We start from the raw sequence: 6,406 nt of genomic DNA, 5'->3' as shown, positions 1-6,406 counted from the left end.
TTTGGAGAGGCAGGGTGACAACGGAAAGCTTGGTAGCCTATTACTTATTAAGAACAGTGTATGGAAAAAGTGATGTGTGTTAGAACAAAACAAAGTCAAATGAATGAGAAGGAGAACAAAGAGGGTTAGGGTTCAACAGAAAAAGATTAATTCAGCCAAAAAACACAATTTTGATTAATCTAAAGTGTAAAACAATCTTCAACACAGACCCAATTAGTGCCCTTGGACAACAAAATATATGGTGGGGCAAAGAAACGATAAATTAAATTGAGAGAGTGGGAGACTGAAAATGATTACTATGATAAATATTCAAACTATTTACAAAACTATTTACAGAAGCTCCTGTTGAACCATGGTTCAGCAGAGCAACAAAAACAGGTTTGTCAACAATACAAATTAAAATGACGAGGCCACTTTGCCAGGGGGAGGCGATCCAGCGACGAGACAATAAAGCAATTCATATTAAGTTCTGTTGAGACACCACAGGATATAAAACCTTCCAAGCGATGACCTCTCCTCACCTTTCACCTGTCTTTCCTCAGGAGACTCAGGTCCTTCAACGTCTGCAGCACAATAAGCACCCACCCACAATTGTTGTTCGCACAAGCATAATTGTGCGAACAACAATTGTGGGTGGGGGCATTTTATAAATACAAACAACTATTTACAAAAAAGCAACTATTTACAAAAAAGCAATACAGAACTCTAGTCTAGGGCATCCAGGGGCCTAACCATTTTGAAAAAAACAAGAAGGTTCTTTGTGAAAGGGACATCCTCTTCATCTGTTTCCTGGGCCCTAAAAGGCAGAGCAAGAATAGGAACAGTGGTGAATAATGGGAGAGAATACAGTTGGGAGCAGACTGAACAGAGGACATAGCAATATTCATGTTAAAATGTTTGCACAATAAATATTATGGCACTTTCGTTTATATTGCATTTTAATAGATCAGTTGTCATACATAGCATTTGGGTGCTCTAATCGATCCGAGAAGGGGTTCTGGATGTAGTATGGCTTCCCTAAGGACGTAGAGCGAAGGAAGAGATGGATGGCAATGGTCAACAGACAAAACCTGTGTCTGAAAGAGGACAACAACAGCAGAAAACTCTGTCATGTAAGTAATGTTCACAGAGGTGACATGACTTGTTAACATTTTAAAGGGCATCATATTTCCAAGTGTAGAGAATTATGACTCTTCAATGACATTTGAAGTGTGCAGGGGAAACTGATCAAACCTACCTACCCACAGGTACACTTTGAAGACGACCAATATATTGGCAACAAATCAGGAGGAAATTTGAGGTTGAGGCCAGATGCTGTTCCAACAGTATTTATACATCGGCCTAAACCGAAAAGGAGAAAATTCACGTCAAGGAGTATGCCTCCAGCTGTCAGGAATAATGACCACACCTATTACTGCACATCAAACATTGGTATGATATATGAAGCTAACAATGTTTCCCATGTTATATAATTCAAGGATAGACTATACTCCTAATGCAACTTTCAGATTATACAGCTTCAAAGCTACCAGGGTTCAGGGACTCTCTGAACACTCATATACCACATGTACATAATACAGATTTCTTCATACTTTAACATTGCCAATAGACGAACTTAGATGAATGTCACTATAGGAGTGTACAGTAGTGTATCCTTAAATGACAATAGGTGCACATGTAAAGGCAGCATACACATATAACAGCAAGATTGCCTTGTTATTGTTACAGAGATTCAGGGAGATATTGAGGTGGAGTTCCAAGGGAATGAAAGGGACATCACAGACAGAGAGAGTGAGACAGGTGTCAGCAGACTGCCAGGGGCCAGTATGTCAGGGGCCGACAATCAAGAGGCCACCTTACCAGAGATCAGTGTGCCAGGAGCCAGTCAGTCAGGGGTCAGCTATGAAGAGGCCAGTTTGCCAGGGTCAGGTGCTCCAGGGACCAGACTGCCAAGGGCCAGTTGTGACCGGGCTCACGTGGAGGATCTAATGAGGCACCTGAGAAGGGAGAGATTACTAAGAAAGAGAGCCGAGAGGGCTCTGGGAAACCAGAAGAGGATTCATTCGGCATTAAAAAAAAACACACAATTTGATTATTCTAAAGTTTCAAAAAATCTTCAACACAGACCAAATTAGAGCACTTGGGCAATCAAAAAAAGGTGGGATACGGTGGGGGAAAGACACCGTGAAAAAAGCAATACAACTAAGGTTCTGTTGTGGCACTACAGGATATAAATAAGAGAGCTGGTCTGCTGGTATTAAAATAATTTAAAAGGGGTGCACTTTACCGTCCATCAGATGAGGTTTTCACCCTTGTTCAGAACGTGGAGCAGCTGTTCCGTGTGAGGATGAGCGATTCCCTCATGGAGTCCTCAAACGCAGTGTCACAGCTGGAACAAGAAGCCATGTTGCTGGACAGCAACCTGCCCTCATGCCATGACCTGAAGAAAAAAAATCCTCTCAACATACATCAGGCTGAGGTTAAGGATTGCATCAAAGTGCATCAGGGCTGAGAGGAAGGATAAACATAAAGGGTATCTTGGCAGCAAGAGTCAGAGTAAGAAGGCAAAGAAGACCCAACAGACCTCTGCACCGAAGGTCATAACATCTAAGCCACTGCCAAACACCTTACTCTGCCACACACCTATTCCCGGTCCTCCGTCAGCAGCCTCCAGCCTCCTCTCCCTTCAGCAGCAGCACCCTAGCAGTACCCTCCTCCAGCAGCAGCCCCCTCCTTCAGCAGCAGCAGCCTCCGCCAGCAGCAGCAGCAGCAGCAGCAACAGCCATATGAGGCTGACATATGAGGCTGAATAAAAAAAAGTGGTAATTATTTTTTTTAAAGTGTTTCTTTTGTTAAAAATAAACATTTTGGATGCATGACCATGTTTTAGGCTCATCCTTCATTCACTGCTGTAGAGTAGCCTATTCAGTAGGCTATTATATTTTTAAGACTGAATAATACCTTTGAAGAACAATCATTAAACTAGTGTGTATATTACAATACAAAGGAATCTATCCTAGCATGCCATCAAGCATTAAACAGTAGCGCTAGGCTAGTTGTACAGTACAGATAAGTTAACACGGAACAGTACAAAAAAAAACTAAGTACAGTCAACATGTCACATAATGAAATGTTAGTATATCCCAAAATGCAATGAAATATTTATCACAAACGCCACCTCATTTCTACTAGTGCTAGCAGTTAAGTCATATCATACAGAAAAAGCCGACTAAGGATGGCTGACACGGTCAGGTTCAGCAGATAAAAACCAAAATAACAATAAAAACACATAATCAATCTACATCCTGCTTGTTAGTTACCCAGCATCATTGATATATAAGCTGCTAGCGATTCATTACTGAAATCTTACCTTCAAATCAAAGCTGACGAAGTCGCGCTAGCTAACTAGCAGGCAATGCTAGCAAAATTGGTTGTAACAACCAAGATAAAATATGGATAATTACGCTGTGCATATACAAATGAAGACCAGTATAAGCATCATAAAGGGCCTCTGATACAATATAGACAGTTGACAATTCAAAAGAGTTCGATATTTCAGCAACTTACCTCTGGAACTAATCGACGCGCCGTAATGTAAGTGAATGAGGTCCAACGCCCAAATGACAATATGTTGAACTATTTCGATGTCCATACCCCAGAAGTAGGCGCCGCCATTTTTTACAACGGAGGTCTATGGGAGTGTCGTAACTCTTAGTATCTCTAGGGCTCTGCCCGGCACTTGACTGATGTTATATCGCTTTGCATTCTGGGTTAACAGACTGGAAAGCGATAGGTCGCTTTTTCTGTCAATCAAGTAAACTCCTGAATTAAGTGGCAGGGAGGACAAGGGAGGAGGGATCAAAACCTGTTTTGTCTATTTTAACGGAGCTTGATTTTTTTTTTTTAATGAATGACTCGCGGGCTACCAGCATTGCCCGGTCGCCCGCGGTCGACGTACTGGGCACCTCTGTCTTAGACCCTCCAGAAAAACGTGATTCTGCGATCGCAGAATCTCCCGCATAATCCAACACACTCTCACTCCCTAAGCGTCCAATAGCGACGTTTGGTCAGTGTCCGTGGCGTCCAATTGTGACGCTCCTAGGCTCCTTCAGCGTCATAAAGAGACGCAAATAGCTTTCAACTGATTGCAATGTATTCCCATCTGCGTCGGGATTTGACGCTCATGGAAGCACGGCATTCGTTTATGTCGGCTGCCCTTAAAGGTAATGTGAGCGTCCATTCCCAGGAGTAAAGGATGGCAGAAGACACTACACTACCCATAATCCCCAGCTATCGTTTGGACTACACCATGTGCTCTTGACAAACCCCGTGATAGTCCTCAAGCTCTGTGATTGGAGAGTGTGCTCCGAGGGTTAAGCCGATTCTCGAACAGCACTTGAAATGGGATGGAACCACGGCAGACTGTCCAAAACTGGATTTGAACGGGTCCACCGCGTCCCCCCTCCCCCACCACGTCCCCAGAACTACACATGCTGGCTATTCTGTTTCGCAACATGTTCTCTATGGCACGTCTCTACTGGGAGTTGTAGTTTTAAAAGACGTTTTCGTATTTCCCATAATAAGAAGTTGCCAGTATTAAACTGTGTACATCCCTGGAGGTTTAGGGGAAAGGAAACACTCACATTTAAAACATATAATTAATAAATGGGTGAAAATGGCTTGGGCAGTATTAATATATATACCCACATGCCAGCTAAGGTCAGAAGAGCTTTATTTAACAGCTGGTCTTATGTGTGTGACCCCTGTGATAACATTACATTACATTAATTGATAAGCCTGAAACATGCACTTGTCAAGGTTCAGAGGCACATTGTGCAAATATGGCAGTAGCCATCGATCAGCTTAAGATAAGATATACTTTATTGATCCCAAGTTGGAACATTTGCGTTACATCAGCATGTGTAACAGTTAAATATGCAGTTGTGTTTATTTGAAAATCATTTAGTATAATCACATAAATTCTGTGTTTTATATTCAACAATTCTGTGTTCTTTATTTATTGATTGTTCAATACCTGACAAGGCCGGAGATGAAATATCTACATACATCTATAAGAGTATAATACATTATGTATAATATCAGTTAAAATAAGTGCTTCAACATAGTTAACATTGCTGGAGGTATGCACAAATATTGATAGATGTCTTGTAATGCACTATTGAGGAACCTGCAACACAAGTTTTTCATTCAGTGCAGAACGACACCACAGTTGTGTAGGCCTATATGATATGTCAATAAACCTTAGAAAATCTTGAAATCTTGAAAGGGATGTGCAAAATAGTCATTACATACAGTCTTTAATTAACAATTAGTAGAGAATAACGAGTAATGAATATACTTTATAGGGATCGTATTAATATCTAATAATAAAAATATTGAAATTCAATAACATGCTTTAACCACCAGGTGTCCCTTTATATCAACTGTGCACCTTTATGGTGTAAATACAGCCTATCTACCAATTGGATCAAATATAAAAGTGAGCCGAATTAGTGTTGATACTGCAAGGAGACGCATTGTGTGAAAAGAAATGTAAGATGTTGTTTAATGGCTGATATATTTATGATCCACGTCACGTTTTCAGTTCCTCATGTTTGTCTTCTCATCAGGGCTCTATAAACACAGAACTACGGCAGATATGTAATATGTAATGCAGCCGAACCGTGTATTACAATGCCGTTATGTGATGACTTTCAAAGAGAAATGCAAGCACACTCGGAATAAGGTATTATTATTATTTCGGTCTGTTTCCGGTATTTGTTAATGACGGTGTGCTGTGAGATTTGAGACTGGAATTGCACAGGGGGGAAATAACGTAGGCTATCTTTAGATGCGGATTTTGTTAAACTAATATGTTTAGGCTGTGGACCAACACCAGAGGCGGCGCTAGGGGGTGGCTACTTGGGCTCAAGCCCCGGATGTTTTCTGAAAAGCCCCGGATGTTTCACTTAAAAAATTAGATTTTTTTTTTTTTTTTAATGTCTCGGGAGTAATGTGCAGTACCGGAGTCCACCAGAGAGGCAGCCGCTACGGGACATTAGCCTGCGTACTGCGTAGCCTTCCCTGCCCTGAAGAAGAAGTGATCCTTCCTAGTGCCTGACGAGTTTTAAGCTAATAGCCTAAGTTATGGATATTAGAAAGTTATTTTCATCGAAGCAGGCGCCACAAGCTGCAGCAGCAGCAGCAGCAGCAGTATCAGCAACTGACAACAATGTCATCACCAGCAGTGAAGAAATGGATGATGTTTCAGGTGTGTGAATCTAATGGTGATATCTGCACTCTGGCTGACTGAGTAAGAAGTGAAAAAGAGTGATGTACTGTAACGTTAATCTTATAGCTAGTAAACATGGAGTAACCAAGGCAAGACAAGTTTATTTATATAGCA

The 6,406-nt window shown here is 41.4% G+C and overlaps 1 long non-coding RNA gene across 3 annotated transcripts; it reads right to left on the bottom strand.

Annotated features, from left to right (window-relative positions):
* Positions 1-411: 411 nt before the first annotated feature.
* Positions 412-1,989, bottom strand: LOC139433083 (uncharacterized). Of its 3 annotated transcripts, none has more exons than XR_011642643.1 (4): positions 1,861-1,989; positions 1,238-1,341; positions 960-1,076; positions 412-796 (listed from the first exon to the last, which is right to left on the bottom strand). It is a non-coding gene; the product is annotated as an uncharacterized lncRNA (long non-coding RNA). The 3 variants fall into 3 exon arrangements; XR_011642644.1 differs by having other exon boundaries at positions 1,242-1,341; XR_011642642.1 differs by having other exon boundaries at positions 960-1,341.
* Positions 1,990-6,406: the final 4,417 nt, after the last annotated feature.

This window comes from Pseudochaenichthys georgianus, chromosome 24 (genome assembly GCF_902827115.2).
Source record: "Pseudochaenichthys georgianus chromosome 24, fPseGeo1.2, whole genome shotgun sequence".
In the NCBI taxonomy this organism is placed as follows: Eukaryota; Metazoa; Chordata; class Actinopteri; order Perciformes; family Channichthyidae; genus Pseudochaenichthys; species Pseudochaenichthys georgianus.
This window is presented reverse-complemented; position numbering and strand designations above follow the sequence as displayed.